The 27,287-nt window shown below is 43.9% G+C and overlaps 1 long non-coding RNA gene across 1 annotated transcript in view; it reads left to right on the forward strand.

Annotated features, from left to right (window-relative positions):
- Nucleotides 1-202: 202 nt before the first annotated feature.
- The window catches only part of LOC142017103 (uncharacterized), a 45,043-nt gene continuing 17,958 nt past the window's right edge, over nucleotides 203-27,287 (forward strand). Inside the window, exons 1-2 of the long non-coding RNA XR_012646439.1 lie at nucleotides 203-948; nucleotides 1,314-1,456. This is a non-coding gene — a long non-coding RNA (uncharacterized LOC142017103). The remainder of the gene's footprint in view (nucleotides 949-1,313; nucleotides 1,457-27,287) is intronic.

The following is a 27,287-nucleotide window of genomic DNA, read 5'->3' on the forward strand; positions in this document are numbered from 1 at the left end:
TGGGCCAAGACAGAAGAACGCACAAGAATATCAATACCAGAATAGGAAAAACAACAGCTGCATTCAAGACTCTTTGTACCATATGGAGATCACAAATAATATCTGCAAAGACGAAACTTTGGATATTTTCAACACAAATGTAAAGAATGTGCTCTTGTATGGATTCCATTCCCTAGAACTTCACAGTTTGTTTTGTCTTGGTGTTAGGTCTCAAAGTATCGTAAATGCCCACACAGTCTACAGTAAAAGCAATGAGGGGTCCTGTGGCTCCTTAAGGACTAACAGAAATGTATGAGCATAAGCTTTCGTGGGCAAAGACCCACTTCGTCAGAAGCAGGTAGTGGAAATTTGCAGAGGCAAGTATAAATAGGCAGGGCAGAGCCAGAGCAAGGCTGGAGATAACGAGGTTAACTCAGTGAGGGAGAGTGAGGCCTACTACCAGCAGTTGATCTGGGACTCTTAATACACTACGGTAATACACACAACAGTGCTGCTTGATGGGGTCATACTGCAGAATAAGGAATACATTACCAACTCCCATTGTATTTTCTGTGGACTGGAAGGGAAAGAGGAAAAGAAGTAAACATGATGTAGCCACTAGAAAACACTTGCAAAGATGAGGGACAGCTGTAACTTGTACTTAAACACACACGCCAGCTGCTGTACTTTTACTCAAGTAACTTTTTGGGTAATTTTTCCACCTCTGCTTGTATATAGCATAGAAGTGAATATAAAGAGTTTGTTCTTTCTCTCATCCTAGCTTTGTAGTGGTAACTCCACTGACTTCACTCCCAATTACCACAAGAAGATAAGAATGGAATCCACTGGATTCAGCAGAGGCTTGTGGACATGGCCATGCAGTTTGGACTATGAGGGAGTGAACTGTAGCATGCAGCAAAGTGCTGCCTGTAATTGCCCTGTCTGGACATAGCTGGCACAAACTAAAAGGTACTTATGTTAATGCAGTCCTGTTTGAAGAGTTGCTTAATACATCACCATTTCATGCCATAATTGCCACACCCTATTGCCTAATTAATTTAGGTCCTGGAAATGAGTTGAATTTCAATACAGATAACAATCTAAAACAAATACAAAAGTACAACCACTTAAAGAGAATTTATCAAAACTATAGTATCTATTGCCTAGCTGTGTCATTCTAGATCATTAACTGCCAACCCTATTATTAAGAGCAATGAACCAATCTCAGTTACCAATATTGTAAAAACAGTACTTCATATCTATTTTGTGTTAAAACTTTTGAGTTGTTTTAATATATATAATTATACTAATTGTCTCGTAAACTTATTTCACAGAAATCAATATATGTTATAAAGGATGAAACAACGTAAGAACATAAGAATGCCACACCGGGTCAGACCAACTATCCATTTAGTCCAGTATCCTGTCTTCCAACAGAGGCCAATGCCTGATGCCCCAGAATGAGTACATAGAACAGGTAGTTGTGACAGTGATCCCTCTCCTGACTTCCATTTCCAACATCTGACAAACAGAGGCTAGGGACAATATTCCTACCTGTTCTGGCTAATATCTATTGATGGACTTAATCTCCATGAATTTATCAAATTCTTTTTTGAACCCTGTTAAAGTCTTGGTCTTTACAACCTCTGCTGGCCAGGAGCTCCACAGGCCTACTATAGCTGTGTGAAGAAAAACTTCCTTTTGTTAGTTTTAAACCTGGTACCCATTGATTTTATTTGGTGATTCCTAGTTCTTTTGTTATTGGAGCAAGTAAATAACTTTTCCTTATTCACTTTTTCCACACCTGCCATGATTTTATGTACCTCTAGCATAACCCCTCAACTTAGTCTCCTTTTATTCCTAAAATTAAAAGTCCCCGTCTTTTTAATCTTTCTTCATATGGCACCCATTCAAAATCTGTACTAGTTTTTGTTGCCTTTTCTGAACCTTTTCCAATGTCAATATTTTGAAATGAGTTGACCACATCTCTGTGCAATATTCAAGATGTGGGCGTACCATGGATTTATATAGCATCAATAAGATATTCTCAGTCTTATTCTCTGTCCCTTTTTAAATGGTTCCTAGAATTTTATTTGCCTTTTTAACTGCTGCAGCATGTTGAGTGGATATTTTTAGAGAACTATCCACAATGACTCCAAGCTCTCTGTCTTCTGAGTGGTTATAGCTAAATTAGTCCCCTTCATTTTGTATGTCTAATTGGGATTATTTTTTCCCAGTTACTTTCTCCCATTACTTTACATTTATCAATATTAAAACTCATTTGACATTTTGTTTCCCAATCAATTAGTTTTGCGAGATCTTTTTGAAGCTCCTCACAGTCTGGTTTATTCTTAACTATTTGGAATAGTTTAGTATCATCGGCAAATTTTGTCACTCACTGTTTACCCCTTTATCCAGATAATTTATAAATAGGTTGAATAGGATTGGCCCCAGTACAGATTTTGGGGGCACTACTAGTTACCTCTCTCCATTCTGAAAACTTACCATTTATTCCTTCCATTTGTTTCCTCTTTTATCTAGTTTTCGATCCATCAGAGGACCTTCCCTCTTATCCTATGACAATTTTATTATTTTACTTAAGAGTCTTTGGTCAGAGACCTTATAAAAGGCTTTCTGGGACTCTTAATACACTATATCCACTGGATCCCCCTTGTCCACATGCTTATTGACCACCTCAGAGAACTCTAGTAGATTAATAAAGCGTGATTTCACTTTACAGAAACCATGCTGACTTTTCTCCAACAAGTTATGTCTTTTACATGTCTGACAATTTTATTCTTACTACAGTTTCAATTAACTTGCATGGTACTAATGTTATACTCACTGGTCTGTAATTGCCAGGATCACCTCAAGAGCCCTTTTTAAATATTAGTGTCACATTAAATCAGCTTCTGTACCTATTGACTGAAAGATAGCTAAAGAATAAATTACAAACTACAGTTAATAGTTCCACAATTTCATGTTTGAGGTCTTTTGGAACTCTTGGGTGAATGCCATCTGGTCCTGTTGACTTGTTACTATTAAATTTATCAATTTGCACCAAAAATCCTCTAATGACATTGCAATCTTGGGCAATTCCTCAGATATGTCACCTAAAAAAGAATGGCTCAGGTTTGGGAATCTCCCTAAAATTGTCAGTGGTGAAGACCAAAGCAAAGAATTCATTTAGTTTCTCTGCAATGGCATCATCATCTTTGAGTGCTCCCTTACCATCTTGATCAAGTTGTAAAGAAAGGTCATGTATATTTTGGGTTGATATTTCTAAATATTTCATGTAGTTGAGATCAAGTGATAGAAGGCTTTGAGTTATTATCTCACTTGGACATCACTGATGGCTTCAGTGGACTGCTGACTCAAACAAATGACAATTGTAGAAAATCATTTGAAGGGTCCATGAAAAATTTTGCACAGAAAGATGAAGTGGCAAGTAAAAATAATATCTTGCATTTGATTTAGATGTGCCCAGCAATTTTTAGACTTTGGCTAGAACTCCATGCAAAACTTTATTAACATCGACAGGCATTCATACGTAAGGTGTAATGTATATTTGCACTGCTAATAAGAGATAGAGAGCCAAGAGAAAAGTAATGCCTAGAAAATATCTCAACAAAGGAAGATTTATAAGTCTTGTCATAAATAAAACACTAGAGTAACAGCTGGGTTGCAAAGAGAGAGTTTGAGTTCAGTTTGCTGTGTCAGATCTTTCCCTACTTCCCGCTACCCACCACCAGAGTAAATTAGGACTAGTCATAAGATACATAGAAGCATTCAGGAAGGCTACAGTGAATCAAATGAAGTCAAGGTACACAAATTAAAGACCATTACTCTCTCCAAAGAGGATTACTTACAACAATTGAAGCCACTTTACTCCTGAGAGAACATACACATGGTCCTTTCACTTATGCACATTCATTGCGTAACTGATTCATTTTCACTTTCTTGCAACCCCATGGCCTTAGATCTTTCCAGTCTGAATCTGATACATAGCATACCACAGAAAGTGAAACCCTGCAAGGTGCTGAACTCCCACAAATTTCACTCCATTTCAGTGGAGCCAGGAACACTTACTGCTTACCTGATTTAGGCTTCTCATCAGTAAATCTTGGTGTCAAAATTTGGAAGATCATGGACATACTAGGAAGATAATCAGTAAATTGCTAAACCAGTTGGCAGGCCATTGGCTCTTTCAGGAAGAAAAAACTGCAACATCTAAGGCAGAAGGTGTGTGTCAATTGTAGTTGCTAGCCAGAGATTGTTCTACAGTTTCCATAACGTGTCTCCCATATGAAAAGCCCCACAAAATGTGAAAGCCTAGAAATGAATCACATAGGGATGCAGCCACTTCACTAATGCCATATGTTTTATTTTACTATCATAGAATACTAGGACTGGAAGGGACCTCGAGAGGCCATTGAGTCCAGCCTCCTGCCCTAATGGCAGGACCAAGTACTGTCTAAACCATCCCTGATAGACATCGGTCTAACCTGTTCTTAAATATCTCCAGTGATGGAGATTCCACAACCTCCCTTGGCAATTTATCACACCACTCAACAGAGCTGTATCCACCTGTTGAGTTCAGAAATGCATTATATATGTATACATATGTAATTAGAATTAAGGATTTCAGAATTAATGTAGTCAGGCTGCAATAGCATATGCTAGAGTTCCCTGGTTTTTCTGCTAGTGTGAGATTTTGACTGAGTACCAAGCTGTTTCTATGAGTCAAAAGGAAAACATTATCTTTGGGGTTATGGAATTTGTTACAAAAATGTAAAGCACCTTATATAAGTATAGAAATACATTGCTATGTTTATCATAATGTTTTCTAATATGTTCGCTGATTTTTAAAACTAAGTAATAGGTTATCATTTTATAGTTGTAGCACACTGGAGATTACGAAATCTCATTTTGTTTTCAAAATATCAGTCTCCAAGTAAAATGTTCTTATCCTCATGCATATTTATGCTCAACATAAGGAAGAAAGTTAAGGTTGGGTTGGGAAGTGTAACTTTCCTCCCACATGATAAGCATCAGATAGCTACTGATATGGTTTCTGATTGCATGAATGTGGAGGAGAAATGTACAAAACTGTCAGGATGAAAGGTAAAGTGTCTTGTTGAGAAGCATCCCCTCCTGCTTAACTAGCAGTTTGTTTCCTACATAGTTCTCCCTGTTTCAGTTCTTTTTTTCTCATATTGATTGGCACTTGACTATTATTGCTGATTTGAATTATCTACTGCTTTCTGAAAATTGTCATACCACTGCATTCTTTTCAAACTTGAGTTTAATATTCAAGATAGCCCTACATCCAAACTACCTTGAATTTATTTTGGGGGTGTGGTGGGAACTTTGTATAGAAGGAGGGTATGTCTGAAGTCCCAAGGAAGCCACACTGAGGTTACTCAGTTAGAATCAACTGCAAAGCATAGGGCAGACAATCCATAAAGCTGGTGGATATTCCAGTACTTAGACTGATGAAGCCAGCACAAAACAGTTATGGTAATATCTTAGGCAGAAACTAACAGCGCAGTTCCCTTTAAGCATTCCAGCCTCAGGCCTCCAACAAGACACCCAAATCAAATATGAAAAATCTTATTCATCATATGAGAAAGTCCTATCAGTCCCAAAGAATCAGACACATTACCTTCAAGGTTCATAAATATTTCATATCTTACCTAATACACACTTACAGCCAATCCTTATTAACTAAATTAAAGTTTACTAAAAAGTATTGGTTAAAAGATCAATACATATAAATACATGAGTACTGTTCTGAGAGGAGAGTCATAGTAGAAATGGTGAGGTTTATCATTCAAAAGAGGATTTTCAGAACTAGTCCATAAATTATAGTCCAATGTCCACATTCAGGATGATCTAGGTGGGACTGGAGATCTCAGTCTTAGACTTATGGTTCCCCTACATGAAGCATTAAACAGATCAGAGATAAAAAGGATCAGGACCCAAGAAACCTATATACAGTTCCAGGCCTTCTCTTGACAGCTCATAGTTTTCAGGTGAAAAATTGGCAGTTATAAAGTCTTTGAAGTAGACCTACTTCCTAAGCATCACTGGTAATTAACTACAAGGTTTAACATAAGGCAAATGCCTGTTTTCCACCACTAACAGGTGATTTAATATATACCTCAAACAGACATGAACACAGTGATATTGCTACTATTACAGTTCATTTAAATAAAACAAGCAGTCCTGTAGCACCTTAAAGACTAACAATTTTATTTATTAGGTAATGAGCTTTCAGGGGTAAGACCCACTTCATCAGATTCTTACCCTCAAAAGTTCTTTACCTAATAAATAAAACTGTTCGTCTTTAAGGTGGTACAGGACTGCTTTTCTGTGAGACTACAGACTAACATCACAATAGTGTCTTGACAGACTCCTTCAGCATATGCTCAGGAGTGCGGCAAGTGTGCCTATTGTCACCTTTGCTGTTCTGGATCATAATGGACTTGATCATGAGCAGGACAAAAGACGACCATCTATGGGACATTCGGTGAACACTTTTCAAATGGCTAGAGGACATTGATTTTGCTAAGGATGTTGCCCTCCTTTCACACCGACGTGAAAGCATGGAAGAAAAGGTTGCAATACTAGACAAAACTGCCTCAATGACTATATGATGGTTCACTGATGCTTCTGGTTTCCCCTTTTCTTTGGGACTAACTAAGGCTATATCTAGACTGGTGGGTGTTGTTGACAAAATCCACAGAGTGTCCAGATTGCAAAGAACGTTCTGTCCACAATAAGTTGACAGAACAGAGCGCTTTTTTGGACAGCCATACCCCGCTTGCCACGGGAAGAACGCCTCTCTTGATAGAGATCTGTCAACAAAATGTGGGTCTGGATGTTCTGAGGAACCAGGTGCAGCAATAGCGTGTGCCACCTGGAGCCAGCAGACAGTTCCCAGGCACGGGTGGCATCCTGCTTCCAGACTCATGGAAGGCTGGACAATCATCAGGCCCGAGGGGGGTGCTCTCCCAGCACCTGCTGTGGCTGGAAGCAGGCTAGCCACAGGGGCCTAGGCCTGACCCCAGACACACCCAGCAGTGTGGCATCTGGCACACAGGTGTGCCTGCAGGTGAGAGGCAGTATCCACTCCCGTGGGCAGTGCTGCTAGCCACAGGTGTCTGAGTGGGCTGCAGGGAGGGCTAGGCTGCTTCCAGCTCACCCACCACCCATGAGGGGTTTCCCCTTGGGTTCGTGGCCCCCCACAAACTCCACAAACCCCCACCCCCTGTTCCAAGTTGCCCTCCCACTGTAAATAGCTATGGTTGCATGGCACTTCTTTGTACATCATTAGTTTTGCACTGTTCTTGTTTCGTACACCAACATTCCCTGTAAATAGTTTTGATTCGCACTGTTTTTATTTTGCATGATTTTTTTGTTCAGTAAAACCCACCGAGTAGTAGCCATCTGGGGTGGTGAGCTTTCAGAGGGTGAATGAGACCTGCTTTTCTATGGGGATGGTGGGCCGTAGCTGGATGTTGTATCTCCAGAGGGCAGGGGTGAGCCAAGCACAGAGCTCCAAGAAGTTGTCCTGCATGCGGAAGTTTTGAAGTCACTGATGGTCGTCTTTCAGCTCCATGACAAGCCATTCCCACCAGTCCGAACTGGTATGGTGCCTCCAGAGCTGCCTGTGCATTGTGTGGGGCAGCTGCAGGTGTGCAAGTCCTGTAACTGGGGGCCATCTTCAAAAGTGCTCTCAGGGTCGTTCTCCATGAGGAACAGGAAGATCGCTGTCAGAAAGTTCAGCACCAGATGCAGCATGTCCATGTGGGGCCATCACAAGCCAAGGAGCTGCTCCGATGGCATGGCTCCCAGTGACTGGCTGTGTTGCTCCCAAACGCAGGGCAAGCATAGTGCGCACTGTGGGTCTGCTGTCCCTTGCAGGGGTAGGTCAGTCTGCAGCAGGGTCGGGGACTGGGTGTCTGGAAGGGTCCTTTTAAGTAGCCATCTCTGCAGGGCTCTGGCACCAGCTCCTGGAAGTAATGGGTGACTTGCAACCCTGGCTGACGTGGTTCCAGGTGGGAGATTTGTCAAGAGTGCCCATGCTGTCTGGCCACTCTGTCAATAGATAATATCGCTCTTTTGGTGAGCTTTTCTGTCTGGGTGCACTCTGTCGACAGAAGTTTTGTCTCAAGATATCTTCTGACATGAACTTCTGCCGAAAAATCCCTGCAATCTAGACATAGCCTAAGTTAAGGAGAGGTGCCTTGCTGTCTACTCAGAACTCTGCTGTGGCTAAATGCACTGAGCACTGAAATTAGAGAAGCATTTAAAATAAATTCTACTTAAGTTACTTGTGGTTATAAGCTAAATATGTGCCAGCTTTAGGTAGCCAGTTTGAAGGGAAAGTGCACAACTGCTGCTGGCCTCTGTGCTGTATGCACACAAACCACCCACACCAACTACTGAACCTCAGACGTAGTTCCAAATGATGCAAAATCTTAAATATGCACTAATTATGAATCTTGAAAATTATTTGTCTGTTCTTTCTGTTACAACCAGTTGCCAGGGGATTTTGGTATTAAGGGAGTCCCCCCCTCTTTCATACCAAATTAATGCATTGTTAATAATTTTATGCAATCACTTACAAGGTTTCTCACTAAGATGTACATTTCCGCCCCCACTTGCACATGTTATGATTCCTTTTGTCTTCATGCCACAGTTAAGATGCTGCCAGTTTCAGAGCCAAGCACATTGCTGCCAAGCCTGTGGGAAGGTTTTTATGACAGAGGAAGTAGCTATTAAGCCAATGGAATGCATTTATGCATACTCATTGGGCAGAATTCTTCTAATGCTAGTTGAAGGTAGCCTCAACCATCTGACATATAAATGCCAATATTTAGAATGCCAAGGCAAGGAAGTGAAAATATCATAGTAGGTTTTGTGGGGATTAATTTCTTTTAGGGATGAATGAATGGACATCAGCTGAGGCTTTTTCTTTCTCTGTTGTTGTTTATGCTATGCCCATAGTCTTATTAATCCTTTAATAGAGGACAGATTAAAAACAGCTTCAGTAGGCTCACACTTTCAGAAATCCAGCAAAACAGCTCTGCTCCAATTGCTAGCAATATGATGCTCCCCGCAAATGCTGTTTCCAACTGCTATGCAAAAACCTGTCTTAACTGCATCCCAAATACATCTCTTTGAAAATATTTCTGCCTGGGCTTTCACTCAGAAAGCCACTATACCCTACTCTTGCCAGGTGTCAGCCATCTGGTGCTGTCTGATTTAATAAATGGAAGTCATACTAAATTTCATTTAAAATAGATATTTTTAAAAATGTCAATATAAATTAACCTAAACAATTATTTTGGCTTTTCATTTTGATAAGAAAAACTGAAAAAAAGTGCATTTTTAATTTTTCTGTTGGGCCACTGTAATGAAGTTGCACGTATTTCATCAGCTCTGCTCATCTCTACCTGGCCACTGATTTAGCTGTTAGCTTTCTGAATCTACAGTATATCCAAACTTTAGGATCTTAGCTTGAAAACATTTGCTGTGCAAAGAGTCAAAGAGCAGTGGAGACTCCTCACATATGTATTCCATAATCTCTACATATCAGAGAAGATATCTCATGGTATTTGTCTGAGGCTCCAAGAGAGACTGTAATGTGGTGTATCAGAGGTGTGACTCTTTTGCACATAGGTTGAAAATGATCCCTGTTCAAGTAGCCCTCAGATGCTTGTGTACCAGTTAAATTCTGCTTTAGCCCTCAAAACTCAGAGAAGCTCCCTCTGACTGAAACCTTGTCTAACTGAATGCTCCCAAATACTCTGCCACAGTGGCTGCAGATTTGGTTCATAACCAGCATACGTGTACTGAGAGGCTGGTTATTCAGTCATTTAGATTTTTTTCCCCAACAGTAAAAAGTAAAAGTAAATGCTCTTACTTGGAGTTGGTGTTACTTCCTAAAACTCGGTCTTGTCTTCAAAATTGCCTGCTTGTGGAATTGATTTGGTTTCTCTCTCCGGCTCATGGGGGCACAGCCTGCTTTTATGTGCATTCCTAGGTTTTAAAGTAATTTTAAATGAGAGTCAGAGAGTTGCATTCCATGGCTGTTTTGTTTGCATTATGTAAAATTGGGTATCTGCCATTTGCAAAGTCCCACCCCTCTCATGAAGTGTTAAAGAAGCACAAGTGTGTGTATGTGCATCAGACAAAGTAGGTTGGGATTTCTAGTAAAAGTCCGGAACTTGCCAAAACAAGTAAATTACATGCACTGTGTCTCACATTCCAAAAAGAGGAATGTAATTTAAACAGAACAAAATTAGTGTATAATTTAGGGCTTGCCCTGGGCACTTATTCCCTGATACTAGGATCCACTCTCTCCCCTGCATCACCAACTGTATTTCAGATGTGTAATGAAAGCAGTTTGTAGCATTGCGCTTTGTATCATCCATAGACAGTGTTTTGAAATAATGAGCAGAAAACATGGATAATTTACTTACACCTACCTATGCTTTAAATTGGTCTCCTCATTTTGTGTAAATGACATTGGCAAATAGTAAGGAGATTTTTTTTGAAAAATAGAATTGATTAAGAAATATAAATTGAATGAAAGTTTAGAGGATGATGCAAGCAAAACAACTGGGTAATATATAGGGCATTAATTCTCTAGATATGTCTTATGCAATGTATTAGAGTTTGCAGTTGCATCATGCATATAAAAATCTATATGGCTGCATTTTTATTGTTAGCATATAATGGCAATAATAATTTCATGGAAGGTATTTGTCTATCTAGTGTCCCTATGGGGTTAATGACCCACAGGTGGGCTTGAGACCAACAGTCTCCCAAACTGGTTATTAGTTCCCAGAAAATGCCTTGTATTTGATTACTGCTTCGTAAATATAGAGTATAAATATATCCTCATCCATAAATATAATACCCAGCCAGTTTTTATCACAAATTGATAATGCATTTAGAACTCTCTTCAGCCAAGCTCTTAAACAGCATACTACAATGAGATGAAGGCTAAAATTTACAGAAATCTCTTGTAGGAGTGTGACAGGGAGGCCAGGCAAAGCAGAGGTTAAACAAGGCCTGTTAGCCCAATCAGCCCCACCCAGGTTCACCTGTGGCCAGTGTCAGGCCTGGAGGGGTAAAAAGGGAGGGAAACCAGCCCAGTTTGGGGCTGGCCAGAGAAGGGATGGGAGCTGGCTCTGAGTCAGGAGGTGTTAGGTCACAGCTGTCACCTGGTTTACTGCCAGAGGGTGCAGTCCAGAACCCTCCCCAGGTACTGAGGGAAATGGGGAACTCCTCTCCTGCCAAAAGGGGGAGCTAGATTGTTGGGGCTGTGCCCTGAGTTCAACCCATAGATGCTGGGGGTGAGGCTGTAGACCTGCCCAATAGGCCCTGGTCAGGGGGCCTAGCTGTGAAATGATCACATCTCTGTTTCTAGTGATTGTGCCTCACTACCTCACAGAGGTGTTGAGGCTTAATGTTTGTGGAATGCTTAGCTATTCTATATTCTGAGGACCTGGTGAATAGAAAAAGCAAGATACTGGCTATAGCATCTGTCTATTGCACCATGAAAAAATAAAATGGCTTACTTTTTCTAAGCCTAGAGGAGAAACTAGGATACATATATCTAAGATGGAAGGGAAAGATGTGGTGGGGACACTTGGCAACAAATTTTTATAACATAAATTACTTAACTTTGCATATTGTGCACAGCAAGTTTAATATTCAAATGTAACAATGAAATTAAGGAGTTGCTATTAAAGCTATGTTTGTCTCCTAAGCTGCTAAATGATGATATTTAAGAGATTGCCCAAAAAAACTAATGCAGGTGACTTTCAAACAGAAGGAATTAGATGGCCTGAGTTTAAATGGGAATTTTAGGTCCCCTTAAAAATCAAATCTCCCTCCATTTGGTTTTGAGGCTCATATGAGAATATTCTAAAGAGGAAAAAATGAGAGGACTAATTAGGGCTTTATTTCCTTTCTATAAAAATATTCTTGCAAGACATCCTGGACTGAATTGTATAATTGGTACGGTTGTAGGTTGTGTGGAGTTGTCTTGCCCCATGGGCTTCTATTGCTTCTTTCTGCTTCCTGGAATGGCTTTAGAGGTCACTGCAAAGAAAGTGAGAGTAGCGGAGGATCTGTGACCCAGATAAAAAGACCTGCACCTTCTCCATACCATTCTCCACAACAAGATAATATGGGAGCAGTCCACAATACGGCCAACCCCAACCATTCAAAATATTGAAGAAGGCTCCCAAAATCATGAGATTCACTAAGAATAATAATTTTGGGTCTCTTTTATTTGACTTCTGAGTCTTGCATTACATTCCTCTTTCCAAGTTTTCCTATAAGACCATAAGGCCTAGAAACTTGTTTTATAAAATAGAATAGAATAAAACTGAGATTCTTGAACAACATAACTCCATTAGCTAGGACTTTTAGAGAAATATCAGATACCTCAAAGTTGTTAATAAAATCTTGAGAGGTGGTGACACTGGGGCTATGTCTACAGTAGCCCAAAACTTCAAAATAGCCATGCAAATGGCCATTTTGAAGTTACTAATGAAGCGCTGAAATACATATTCAGCGCCTCATTAGAATCCCAGCAGCTGCAGCACTTGGAAATTGATGACGCTTGCGGCCACGTGGCTCATCCCGAGGTGGCTCCTTTTCAAAAGGACCCCGGCAACTTCAAAATCCCTTTATTCCTAACAGCAGATAGGAATAAGGGAATTTCAAAGTTGCCAGGGTCATTTCGAAAAGGAGCACCATCTGGACGAGCTGCGTGGCTGCAAGCCATGTCAATTTCGAAGTGCCATGGCTGCCGGTCTTCTAATGAGGTGCTGAATATGTATTTCAGTGCTTCATTAGTACACTTCAAAGTGGCCACTTGCATGGCCATTTTGAAGTTTTGGGCTAGTGTAGACACAGCCTGGGTATATTCCTCTAGAACAAGGACAGGTACAGAATGTAGTATTTGAAAGGAGAGGGTCAGGGAAAGTTTCTTATGTTTTCAGTCATGTGCACCTGTACAAGGCCAGAAACAGTCTGACCTTACACATTGTGATATGACAACAGTAAATAATTAGAGAGTTACTTTCTTTGGACATTGAAAAAGAACCTTTATTTTAATATGGAAAAACTCATCTGTCTCTTTCCATATCACTGAAATTTCTGTCCAGAACTTTGTCTTACATCCTGATGGACTTTTAAAGAAAAATTACATGTATTCCCAGTTTTAGCCAGTTCCTCCCTAGTATAATGAAGCATTTTGGGAGCAGGACCTTTGCTGATCCTCAGCTGGTATAAATTATCATAGCTCCATCGAGTTCAATTAAATGAAGATATGACAATTTATACTGTCCGAGGATCTTCTCCATGGAAACCTCTCTCCCTCTGCCAGCACAACTTTGTGGCAGCAGGGTGAGAGTCTAGTCCTGTTCTCAGGCAAGTAGTAAAAGGGCTTTTGTACCTGCTGGTGCAGAATAGCTGCATGAGCAGGTGACTGTTAGTCAGGATCATATTAAGTCGTTCAAACCCTTCTGTGTGTTGTGATAAGGTGCATAACATTGGAAGGCAACAAATATCGTTCTTTTTCAAGAGGAGCAGTAAACTCCACTGTGGTTTCCCCATTTGCTGGCTCTGAGCCATCTTGGCATGAAGTTGTCACTACTTCTTTTTCCTCACTGCCCCACAGTGGGGATCAGACATGTAAAGGCAGTATTGAACACCACATGAAACAGAGAGGATGATTTGCCATTCTGGTAGAACAAGAGTTGAATCTTTGTTCAGTAGACTGATCAAACTCTGATCTTTTGCTCCAAATGAACAGTCAGCGTAAATTAGCAGCAACATGCAGACATTGAGCAGTCTCAGAGCTCCATTAGGCTGGAGATTTTAGCTTTATGTCAATATAATCCATCTTCAGGTGTCAAAGGTAAAAAGAAAATATTTTATGTGGTTCATTATGAAAACTCTTGTTCACCTTTCTTTTTAATCTAAAATCCTGAATATTTCAGGAAGTTGTGCCACAAATATGACGAATCCCTTTAGTGCTGAGACAATGGACCAAACTGTTCTAACACAGCAGCACCAATTCATTATTTATGGAAAAGACCCTCATGTAATCATCTCCAGGCATAAGCACACAACTACATTTAAGGGCTTGTCTACACAGGGAGATTATTGATTAAATCACTGCAGACACTCTTGTTCTGGAGGAGTGCCTTATCTGAATTAGCTCAAACCATTTAATTTATAAAAATTTCTTATTTCAGAATATGATGTCTACAAAGCAGTTTATCAGCCTTCTTAAAGCAATAGATAAAGATATAAATTTAGGTAAGGAAGGATATGTCTAGGCCTTTCACCGTGTTAACCATTTTCTTAACTACTTTGTGCCTTTGTGTGAATGAATAGAGAATGCTTTATTTTGACTATATTGTTCCTTTGTTGCTATATAGTCACAGGTTCCTGAAAGTAAACTATTACAGATGCCAGCACCAAATAAGGTGTGTATTGTTATCATGGTTAGGTATGAAGGGGCTGCAAGTCAGAGATCCACAGAATCATAGGGCTGGAAGGGACCTCAGGAGGTCATCTAGTCCAGCCCCCTGCCTAAAGCAGGATTAACCCCTACTAAGTCATCCCAGCCAGGACCTTGTCCAGCCGGGACTTAAAAACCTCAAGGGATGGAGAATCCACCACCTCTCTAGGCAACGCATTGCAATGCTTCACCACCCGCCTGGTGAAGAAGTTTTTCCTAATATCTAACCTACACCTTTCCCTCTTCAACTTCTGACCATTACTCCTTGTTCTGCCATGTGACACCACTGAGAACAGTTTCTCACCCTCCTCTTCAGAGCTCCCCTTCAGGAAGTTGAAGGCTGCTATTAAATCACCTCTAAGTCTTCTCTTCTGTAAACTAAACAAGCTCAGCCTATCCTCATAGGTCTTGTGCTCCAGACTCTTAATCATTTTTGTTGCCTTTCGCTGAAACTGCTCCAGCAAATCCACATCCTTTTTATACTGGGGGGTCCAAAACTGGACACAAGTCTAAGTGATTGGATCACATGATTCCATCCAGAGTAAGATGCAAGAAAGCCAGGTGCATCACTTAAGGGAACACTCAACAGGAACCAAAGAAGTCTCAGAGGCAGTTTGCCATGTATTGTGAAAATTGTGAAAAATCTTAATTACAGGCTTTCATTCAGCTACTTTTGGAAAAACATGATTTTTCATGTTTTCATAAAATGAAGCATTCTTTTTCAGAATTCCTCTTTTGCATTCTGTCCTCTTTCTTTTACCCCCATCATATTTTTTTCCATGTTTTCCTTTTCCATTTTGTCAATGCAAAAGGGGGAAAGAGCAGGAAATTGTGGGGTAGGCAGAAGGAAAAAAAACTAGTAAGATGGAAAAACAGAGCTTATTTGTTTTCAAGTGTTGTCAATAAAATGGGAAATCATGAATTAACAATTTATTTAAAAAAATTCAGTTCTGTAAGAAAAAGATAGAGGTGGTTCAAATGCAACATCTGTGTTTGTTTCATGAGGCTTACAAAAAGGATGGTGACAATTAGAACTAAATGAATAATATATTTTTCAATTTGCTGTCTAATAATTTTTAAAACATTGATTTGAGTCAAACTGAAAAACAAAATTAGTGGCAAATCAAAATGTAAATATTTCTTTTTGAGTCAAATGAAGCACAGAATCATAGAACTGGAAGGAACCTGAAGAGGTCCTCATGTCAACTCTCTGCACTCGTTAAAGGACCAAGCACCATCTAGGCCACCTCAATAGGTGTTCCTGGGAAGATCTTATAAATCTGCAAGAATGGAGATGTTACAACCTCTCTTGGCAATTTATTGCACTGTGTAATCACACTGACAGGAAGTGTTTCCTAATGTCCCATCTAAACTTCCCTTGCAGGAATTTTAAACCGTCTTGTCCTACCATCAGAGGATGTGGAGAATAATTTTTCTCCCTCTTGCTTGAAAGAATCTTTGAGATGCTTGAAAGCTGTTATAATACCCCCCTCTTAATCTTACAGTCTTCCAGTCTCAATCCCCTTATTCTCACAGGTCATATTTTCTAGACCTTTAATCATTTTTGTTGCTCTTCGCTGGACTTTTTTTTTTCCAACATGTTCACATCTTTCCTAAACCCAGAACTGGACACATTACCTCAGGTGAGGCCTAATCAGCGCAAAGTAGAGCGGAAGAATTCCTTCTTGTGTCTTGCATACAACAGTCCTGTACATACATCCTAGAATGTTTGCTTTTTTGCAGCAGGGTCACATTGTTGAGTCACGCTTACCTTATCGTCCATTATGACCCCAGATTCCTTCCCACAATACTCATTTCTTTTGTATGTGTGCGACTGATTATTCCTTCCTTTAAGAGGAATACTTTGAATTTGTCCTTATTGAATTTCATCCTATTTACTTCAGACCATTTCTCCAGTTTGTCCAGATCATTTTGAATATAATTCTGTCCTTCAAAATACTTGGCAACCTCTCCTAGTTTGGTATCATCCACAAACTTTATAAGCATGTTCCTCACTAAGCTATTATCTAATGTTTTGATGAGGGTATTGAACAGAACTGGTCCCAAAATGTATCCCTGTGAAGCCCTACTCATTATCCCATTCCAGCACAACTGAATCATTAATAATTACTCTCTGGGAATGTTTTCAGAGAGATAGCCATGTTAGTCTGTGGCTTCACAAAACAAACAAACAAAAACCACCAACCTCCCCTAGCAGTCCTCTATCACCTTAAACACTAACAATTTTCTCTATTTGCTAATTAGTTTAATCACATTTGTAGCAAAAATAAGAATCCAGAGTTTATATAGGAGGGGGAGGAGGGCGGCGGAAGAAAAAGATGGGGAGAAAAAAGCAGGGAATCACCTGTCATTAATAGGACCTGTGGAAGAAGTAAATTAAGTGGGATGGGTGCCATTCTTGTGAATATCAAATATGAGGAGTTGCCCTTGCAATACATGAGATAACCAAGATGTCTGTTAAGCCCTTGGTTAAATCCGTCAAATTTGCAAATTAGTTCCAATTCAGATGTCTCCCTTTGTAATCTTGTGGTAAAATCCTTTAGTAACAGGATGGCCACTTGAAGGTCCTTTACTCAAATGCCCTGCGAGGTTGAAGTGTCCCCTGCAGGTTTATGTGTATTCCAATTCCTGATGTCTGATTTATATGCATTCATCCTTTGGCTTAGGGATGGTCCAGTTTGTCCAATGTACATGACTGAGGGGCATTGCTGGCTCATGATGGCATATAGCACATTAGTGGATGTGCAGGAGTATGAGTCCCTGATGGTGTGTCTGATGTGGTTAGGGCCAGTGATGGCATCTCTAATATAGATATGTGAACAGAGCTGGCAACAGGGTTTGTTGCAGGAATAGGTTCTTGGGCCAGTGTTTCTATGGTGTGGTGTTTGGCTGCTACTGAGTATTTTCTTGAGGTTGGGTGGCTGTCTGTAGGGAAGAACAGGCCTGTTACTCAAGGCCTGTGAGAGTGAGGGATCATGTTCAGTATAGATTGTAGATTGTCAGTAATGCTCTGGAGGGGTTCAAGCTGAGAGTTATAGGTGATGACAAGCAGTGTTTTGTTATTTACTTTCTTGGGTCTATCATGAAGTAGCTGGATTCTGGGTATTTGTCTGGCCCTGTCAAATCTTTTTCTTTATTTTTCCCAGTGGGTAATTAAGTTATACGAATGCTTAATAAAGATCTTGTAGATTGTTGTCTGTGTTGGTGGGATTGGAGCAGATACAACTGTGTTTTAGGGCTTGGAAGTAGACAATAGATCACGTGATGTGTCTTGGATGGAAGCTGGAGGCATGTCGATAAGTGTAGCAGTCAGTGGGTTTCAGGTATGGAGTGGTATTGATTTGTCTATCAATAATTTGTACTGTAGTGTCTAGGAAATGGATCTTGTGTGTGGAATGATCAAGGCTCAGACTGATCATGGGGTGCAAATTTTTGAAATCTCTGGGAGTGGTTATCTAACCAGTTGTGTACCTACTGCATAGTACTTCCATCTCAGTTGTATTTCCATAGTCTGCTAATTAGGTCATGCAAGGCTGTATTATGTGTCTTACAAGAGTCTAGATCACCTACCATTTTCTTCTTATCCGCAAGGTTTGTTATCTTGTCAAAGCACTGCAGTTTAAAGGTGATTTAGAAGGAACCAAAATGCTTGTAGGAATTTCGGGTTGTCAATGATAAAGAAAGCCTACATGAATAGGTTAATTAAAAAAGTGAGAGAAGTCAGGCGTAATCTAAATTTAGATAGAAAAATTTATTCAAAAATGGATTGGCTAATAGGCAAAGTCTGTTTAAATCTGAACTAGTTGACAATAAGTGTAACTCATATTAACTCAAGCAGCCCCCTGTCTCCCTTTAGTGGCTATCCAGAACAAACAGATGTCTACATGAGTCAGTTCAGGAACTCTGAACCCTGAGTCCTCCTATCTGAAGCTGTAGCTAATCAGTATTCAGATTCAATAATCTTAGGTTCAGTCCCCAGAAATGCTCCAGCAGCTGGCAGTGTTAAATAGACATGCACATTTTAATATTTTGTCTTGTAAACTGTGCTTTAGACTAGTCAAACAATTTATGTTTGTCATGTTAGCAAATACTATTTTTAATCAATGCTAATATGTTTTCATACTCTGGATGGCTGCAGAGTGGGGAAAACTGAAATCAAGGGACATTCTGCCTGATTACAGAGGGAGTGAGAACTTCATGACTGAAGTCCTTGTTCTTGTTTAAGTCCATTTGAATCTCATGTAACTAGACAATATTCAGAGGTTTTGTTAATCTAGTGAAATCTAGTAGAGAGCAATCCTACCTGGGTCAGAAGGTTGACTGGTTGATCTAATACAATAGGTCATTTCAATCTCTAATTTCCGTGATTCAAGTAAGACCTCCAAAAGTCAGATGCTCATTCAAAGTCTCTGAATTTGTTGGGACTACCAACGAGAGATGGTCTTTCATAACAACAGGTTTTGTCATAAGACACCTAGTATTTTCTAAGAGAGGTGGTTCTGGATCCTAACAAATCTGGAGGATGTTCAGAACTGTACATTAACATTTTGCAGTTTGTCCATTTCTTCTTGCTTCTGGTCATTAAGTAGGAAATACTACTAGTACAGTTGTTCTTGGGGTATTTTAATGTTTCTGGTTAATAGATGGAAATAGACACATGCAAAAACTCAGGCAGGTAAAAATTAATTTTATCAGACCTCAAAATAGATTTGATTCTGCTTTCTTTTTTCTCAAGCCAGTTTGTCCATTTTTAATGTTAATGCAAATACTTTAATACTTTGACCTGTAAATGTGTTACTTCTGTGAAAAAATATAAACAGTAAAAACTAAGTTCCAAAATCAATATAGTAAACTTTTGGTACTGCATTCCAAGCTTTATTGGTGCTTTGACACATCTTCAGGTGAGACAAAGAGTCTGTAACTTTACAGATTTTGTAAATCACATCAATTTACACATAGTTGCAAATGTATAAAATCCATATTACCCATGTTGTTTAAGAAACACCTTGTAAGGCATGTTTACCAGGAAATCCAATGTTTTATACTACATATGTTGGCACTCTGGTTTTGTTTGATTTCACACAGACTCTGCAGCTTTTGCATCTTCTGGCATATATACTTAATGGCTAGGCAAAGTCTTGCCAATAGTACTGTACAACTTTCAGTGATATTTATGACTAAAACTTTACAGTCCATTCAAACATACACACCTGGTTATATTAATACAAATTGCATTCTAATTTGTAAAAACGTTTTTGTTAATGTGTAATGTTGGTGGAAAGTCCGTGGCATTTAAAGCTATGAAACTAAGCTCCCCAACCCTATTTCATAATTTATAGGCAATGGTCAGTACTCCAGTTATAGGCCCAAATCTGCAAACCATTATCCATGTAACTTATATATCAGTACTCGTGTAAGCAAGGTTTGGAGGCTTTAGCAGTTAGTAGCTACGTCTACACGTGTATGCTACATCAAAATAGCTTATTTCGATGTAGCGACATCGAAATAAGCTATTTCGATTAATAGAGTCTACACGTCCTCCAGGGCTGGTGCCGTCGACGTTCAATGTTGACGTTGGGCAGCACCACATCGAAGTAGGCGCTGCAGGGGAGTGTCTACATACCAAAGCGGCACACATCGAAATAAGGGTGCCAGGAACAGCTGCAGACAGGGTCACAGGGCGGACTAGCACTTCCGGGGCAACAGCTAGCCACTCCCTTAAAGGGCCCCTCCCAGACACACTCAGCCTGCACAGCACGCGGTCTGCAGAGCCAGAGGCACGCACACCTCGGCGAAGCAGTATGGACCGCCAGCAGCAGCAGCAGCGAGAGGTCCACCCAGCCACCCCTGCAGGAGCAGTGCTTGCCCTGCTCAATGCTGTGCAGGAGGCAGCTGATCACCTTTTATTCGTGGAAGAGAAGCTGCCCCCAGGGGAGGAGGAAGCAAACCCAGACCCTGCTGTCCTCCGCCACCCCCCTACCTGCCACACATGCTGCCGGCTGTGGAGCTACCCCACGAGCACCGACTGGTGGGAGCGGCTGGTGCGCGGCGAGTGGGACAACGACCGCTGGCTCCAGAACTTTTGGATGAGCTGGCAGACATTCCTGGAGCTCTGCCAGTGGCTCACCCCCGCACTGAGGCACCAGGACACCTTCATGCGGCATGCCCTCAGCGTCGAGAAACGGGTCGGCATCGCTGTCTGGAAGCTGGCCACTCCAGACAGCTACCGATCCGTGGGGCAGCAGTTTGGCGTGGGCAAGGCCACCGTCGGGGCTGTCCTTATGGAGGTAAGAGGACCCATGGGGAGCCGGGGGGGAGCACTGGGAGTGGAGGGCAGCCCTGAGGGGGGAGGGCAGCCCTGAGGGGGGAAGGGGAGCCCTGGGGGTGGAGGGGAGCCCTGGGGGTGAGGGCCAGACACACCCTGCATACCTCTCACTGGTGCTTTCCCATGTCCTTCCCCTGCAGGTCGTCCGCGCCATCAACGCCCTGCTCCTCCACAGGCTTGTACGGCTTGGGGACCCGGATGCCGCCATTGCGGGGTTTGCCACCCTGGGCTTCCCAAATTGCTTTGGGGCTCTGGATGGGACCCATATCCCCATCCGAGCTCCAGAGCACAGCGGATGATGGTTCCTGAACAGAAAGGGCTACCATTCGGTGGTCCTCCAGGCCTTGGTGGACAGCTGGTGCCGCTTCCTGGACATTTATGTTGGCTGGCCTGGCAGCACCCACGACGCCCGGGTATTCAGGAATTCAGGCCTGTGCCGCCGGCTGGAGGCAGGGACCTACATCCCCCAGCGGGAAACCCCTGTGGGGGACACCACCATGCCCCTCTGCGTCATCGCAGACGCAGCATACCCCCTCCGGCCCTGGCCCATGCACCCTTACATGGGCCATCTGTCAGCCAGCCAGGAGCGCTTTAACACGCACCTGACCATGCGTGCCAGGTGGTTGAGCGCACTTTTGGCCGCCTCAAAGGGCGCTGGAGGTGTCTCCTCACCCGCCTTGATGCGGGCCCCACCAACATCCCCCAGATTGTGGGCACATGCAGTGCACTCCACAATCTGGTCGAGAGCAAGGGGGAGGCATTCTTTCAGGGCTGGGCTGTGGAGGCTGGCAGGGCTGATGTGCAGCCACCCGTTGCCCCCAGTTGCCAAGTGGACCCCAAGGGGATCCAGGTCCAGGAGGCCCTGCGGGCCCATTTCAACCAGGCCGTGGGGTGAACACTGGCAGGCCCCCCACTGCACCCCCCGTCCTCCACAACACTCCCTGCCCCTACGCCCACACCACAGAGCACCCAAGAGCACAACCCCCCCCAATTTTCTTGCAAATAAAAATAGGCCTGTTGTTTTTGAAACCAAAAAACAGTGAATTCTCTTATTAATACAATATATATGTGTGTGTGTATATATATATAATATATAGTGGAACGAAAGGGGGAAACTATTTACATGGGGGGGCAGGTACCATAAAAGAACAGGGGTCTAACACAAACTATATACAAATATAATGGGGGATATGTACAAAGGGGGAAGGGGGGCCACGTCCTGGGCCCCGCACCCCCTAATGTCCAGCGCTTGGGTTGGCGGGCGCAACCCTCTCCTTGGCCTCAGCCCTGGCCGAGGCTGGCTGGGGCCGGGCGAACCGGCAGTTACGGCCGGCGGGTGTCAGCAGGCCCCAGGTCCCCCTCGGCGGAAGGCCCCTCAGTGGCGGATGGCAGTGGGACAGCAGTCGGAGCAGTGGGTAGAGCAGCAGGTGGAGCAGCGGGCAGGGTGGGCAGAGCAGCGGGCAGTGCGGCATGGGGGCCCAGGTAGTCTGCTATGCGTTCAAAAGTGCGCATAAAGGCCCCCCACGCCTCCTGGTGCCAGGCCAGCGCCCGCTCCTGCAATTGCAGCCGCTGCTCGTCCACCTGCAGGCGCCGCTCCGAAACCTCCAGCTGCCGCCGGAGGGTCGCGAGCAGCTGGGGGTCTGTGGCCATCCTCTGCTGGTGGTGGCTCCGCTGTCGGCCCCGCCCTGGGGCTGGTTGGTGCTCCGCTGAGGGGCTGGCCTGCAGAGATGGCCCCGGTGGGCTGTCCGGGACCACTGACACCTTGCCGGCGCTCTCCGGGCCCTCCGATGGTGCAGCTGCGGAACACGGGGGGGAAGAAGAGTGGAGATAGCCGTTAGTGTGGCTGCCGAGCCGCGGCCCTTGCCCCCCAGCCCTCTGCTGCTGGTTCCCCATCCCCATCCCCGGGAGATGCTGCTGCTGCTGCTGGGTGTCCCACCCCCTCCCCCCGGGGGACCCTAGGTTCCACTCCCCCCATCCCCAGGGATGGGGCATGGCACTGTCCTGCTGGGGGTGCAGGGGCTGATGCACTTTTCTGAGGGACATGCCACTGCTGTCCTTGGGGCCATGGTCATCTGGGCATGTGGAGGGCCCTGGTCATGTCTCTTGTCCCCGCCCCTCAACCCCGGGGGTGTGCACTGGGGGGGTACATACCTGATGGTCCGCTCCCACGGTCGGGGGACACCCTCTGGGTGGATGCCCTGCTGGAGCTCCGGGATGGCAGGATTATTTGGAGCCCCCCGTCACTGGAGGAGGATTCCCCCTCCTCCTCCTCTGACGTCCCAGGGGTGGGCTCCTGGGGGGGCCCCTGGGGTGCGGGACTTGCCTCTGTGGTGGACTCTGCCTCCGCAGCCTGCTGGGGCTCATCAGCCGAGGTGTCAAGAGTGGCCGGTGGGGAGGAGGTGTACCGGGGGCCCAGGATTTCCCTGAGCTTCCTGTAAAAGAGGTAAGTGGTGGGGGTGGCCCCAGATCGGCTGGCTGCATCCCGGTCCCGGGCGTAACCCTGCCACAGCTCCTTAACCTTACTCCTGACATGGTCAGGAGTGCGGGCAGGGTGACCCCGGGCGGCCAGGCCCTCGGCCAGCCGAGTGAACGCATCCACGTTCCGCCTCTTGCTCCCCATTACCTGGAGCACCTCCTCCTCACTCCAGAGCCCCAGCAAGTCCCGGATCTTGGCCTCCGTCCAGGAGGGGCCCCGCTGCCTTTTCCCAGGCTGGCTGCCAGGCTGGGAGCCCTGGCTCCCCTTGGGGGGGGTGCCCTGGGGGCGCTTGGGGTGCTGGTGGGCGGCCATCGCAGCGGGGGTGTGTCTTGGGGCTGCGGGGAGGCATGCAGGCTGGCCGCATGTTACTGCTGCTGCCTGCATGCGCTCTCAGCTTCCTGCACAGGAAGGCAGGGTGCGGGGAGCTTTAAGGGGCCGCTGCACGCAGCGACCATAGAGCTCAGGGGCTGGAGAGAGCGTCTCTCAACCCCTCAGCTGATGACCGCCATGGCGGACCCCGCTCTTTCGATGTTGCGGGACGCGGATTGGCTACACGTGCCCTTCTTCGACGTTCAACGTCCAAGTAGGGCGCTATTCCCATCCCTGGATGGGGATAGCGACTTCGATGTCTTGCCGCCTTACATCAATGTCAACTTCGAAATAGCGCTCACCACATGTAGACGTGGCGGGCGCTATTTCAAAGTTGGCGCGGCTACTTCAAAGTAGCCGGCACGTGTAGACGCAGCTAGTGTGAGACAAAAAATGTGTTAATTATTTTTCCAGCAACTACCTCAGTATGGTTGTAATGCTTTGCTTAAAGATTACAATGGCATGTAGGATATTTTGCACTAATATTGTATATAACATAACACATTTTGTAAATCTGTAAATCACAAAGAGTTTAAAATTTGTTTAAACCTAAAATTACAATTTCCTAAAATGCATTAAGCTGTCTACTTTGTTAATGCAGTATGATTCTGATTTTTTTTTTTTATTTGGAGTTGGTGCTGAGTGTGTGTCATTATAGGACATCTTCTCACTGGAAGAGTTGGAACTGATGGCTATCAATGTGTTCAGAAGGATAATTGTGTTAAATTACTCTATGTCCAGGTAGTAGAAATGCTGTTCAATGCACTGCTATCAGAACAAGAAGAATGTTCAGAGAACAGAATCACCTGCTCAGAGTTGCTCGTAGGAGCCTTTCCCATAAGAAGATTATTGCACCTGGTGCAAACTTTATTTAGAAAAGCAGAAGGACTGGAGCTGACTAAATTCCAGGCTAGTTACAGATTGATTTGTAACAATTTCTGGGGAGATAATTTGAAGAAAGTATGACATCAGAATATTTCAAAGTTCAGTTAAGTAAAGGAGACACAAAGGAACATGAGGTAATGACAGTGAAAACATTTAATACTGTAGAAAAATAACTATGGTACTGGAGGTGAAATGGAAGATGAAATTGATCGATTATATGCTTATACTTGAATATGTCATAGGCTATAACCAAAGATGCTTAAGGCATAGAAGAAGAAATAATTAGAGGTGAAACAAAGTGTTCACCACAACTACAAATTCAGCTAACGAAACGTCTCAAAACTTACGGTCTGATCTGTCTTCTTGATGTTCATTGTTTGCACTTATCCTAGGGCTCAGGGATATCTTATTTGCTGGCAATGAAGAGTAAACCAAAACTAAATCTTAAATGTTGTGCCCTAGGACTAAGAAGAAAGGAAAACAGACATCTGGGGAGAACTAAAATAGCTGTTGTGTAAGCTGGGTCTAAAAGGATTCTCCCCTGACAGCTATCTGAAAGGGGGAGAGACTTCAGGAGCAAACTGTATGTACATGAACACACCTACTCTGCCAAGATATCCAGATATCCAATGTGGCCCGAAGTGATCAGTGTTGGCTGGTGTTGAGCTACAAATCACTTTTGTACTGAAGGCAAGGGTAGTGAAATATTATCAATGTTGTTGTCTTGAATTACTAAAGGGGAGCAGAACTGTGCTTAACCTGTCCCAAATATGAGGGTCACCCTCAGCTGACTGTATGGGGGGAGGGCGAACCCTTGGCTTGGAGAGGCCTGTCAGAGTCCTTCCTCACTGCCAGAGCCCAGAGTCCCCCTTCTCCCAGAGCCTGAGACCCACCCCGATCCCCAAAATCTCAGAATGTTATGTGGGAAACCTGGTGCCCCACGTGCCTGAGAGCACCAAGCAGGTGAAATATTCCCTGATCCCCAACTGTGGAGGAATGGGCTGTGCACTCCCCAGGTCCTGAATGGTGAGTGGGCAGGCAGTAATGGCTGTATCTGCCTGGAGTCCCTGGCCACTATGGAACAACTGCAAAACACTAGTAGAAAGAGGAAGGGTGTCTGAGGGTTGAGTGTGGGCAGAACACTGGGCTGTTTGGGGAGGTCCAGCATATCCCAGCCTTTGATACCTGCTGCCCATGACTGAAAAGACTTCATTAAGTCAGGGGCTTGAATGCTAGATCCATGTGACATTAAGCTGAGTGGGACATGTGTCTTGCCTGGAGGTGTGGACTCTCCCTAGAAGACCTCCCTCTAGTTTAACCTATTGAGGTAAATATGCTCTGTTAGGAGCCTTTCTTACTTTAAGGCTACGTCTACACGTGCACCCAACTTCGAAATAGCTTATTTCGATGTTGCGACATCGAAATAGTCTATTTCGATGAATAACGTCTACACGTCCTCCAGGGCTGGCAACGTCGATGTTCAACTTCGACGTTGCTCAGCCCAACATCGAAATAGGCACAGCGAGGGAACGTCTACACGCCAAAGTAGCACACATCGAAATAAGGGAGCCAGGCACAGCTGCAGACAGGGTCACGGGGCGGACTCAACAGCAAGTCGCTCCCTTAAAGGGCCCCTCCCAGACACACTTTCATTAAACAGTGCAAGATACACAGAGCCAACCACTAGTTGCAGACCCTGTATATGCAGCACGGACCCCCAGCTGCAGCAGCAGCAGCCAGAAGCCCTGGGCTAAGGGCTGCTGCCCACGGTGACCACAGAGCCCCGCAAGGGCTGGAGAGAGAGTATCTCTCAACCCCCCAGCTGATGGCCGCCATGGAGGACCCCGCTATTTCGATGTTGCGGGACGCGGATCGTCTACACGTCCCTACTTCGATGTTGAACGTCGAAGTAGGGCGCTATTCCCATCCCCTCATGGGGTTAGCGACTTCGACGTCTCGCCGCCTAACGTCGATTTCAACTTCGAAATAGCGCCCAACACGTGTAGACGTGACGGGCGCTATTTCGAAGTTACTGCCGCTACTTCGAAGTAGCGTGCACGTGTAGACGCAGCTTAAGTGTTTAAATACCTTGTGGTGGGATAGCATTTCTGGTCAGACTAAAAGCTGAAAATCACCAAGAACTCATAGACACTAAAGCTACGTCTGCACTGGCGCAAAACTTCAAAATAGACATGCAAATGGCCAAATCAAAGATTCCTAACGAGGTGCTGAAATGCATATTCAGTGCCTCATTAGCATGCTGCCAGCCACGTCACTTCGAAATTACTGCTTTTCGCTCCTGCGCAGCTCGTCCAGACGAGTGTCCTTTTTGAAAGGACCCCGCCAACTTCAAAATCCCCTTATTCCTATCAGCTGATAGGAATAAGGGGATTTTGAAGTTGGCGGAGTCCTTTTGAAAAGGACCCCCATCTGGACAAGCCACGCGGGAGTAAAATGCGACAATTTTGAAGAGCCACGGCCAGTGGCATGCTCATGAGGCGCTGAATATGAATTTCAGCACCTCATTAGTAATCTTTGATTTGGCCATTTGCATGTCTCTTTCGAAGTTTTGTGCCAGTGTAGACATGGCCTAAGAGACTGACTGCAGGGGCCACAGCAAAAGGTGACTGACAGCTGGGAATGTGAGCAGTTGGAAGCAAATGCTAAGACGA

The sequence above is a fragment of the Carettochelys insculpta genome, chromosome 8 (genome assembly GCF_033958435.1).
Source record: "Carettochelys insculpta isolate YL-2023 chromosome 8, ASM3395843v1, whole genome shotgun sequence".
Lineage (NCBI taxonomy): Eukaryota > Metazoa > Chordata > Testudines > Carettochelyidae > Carettochelys > Carettochelys insculpta.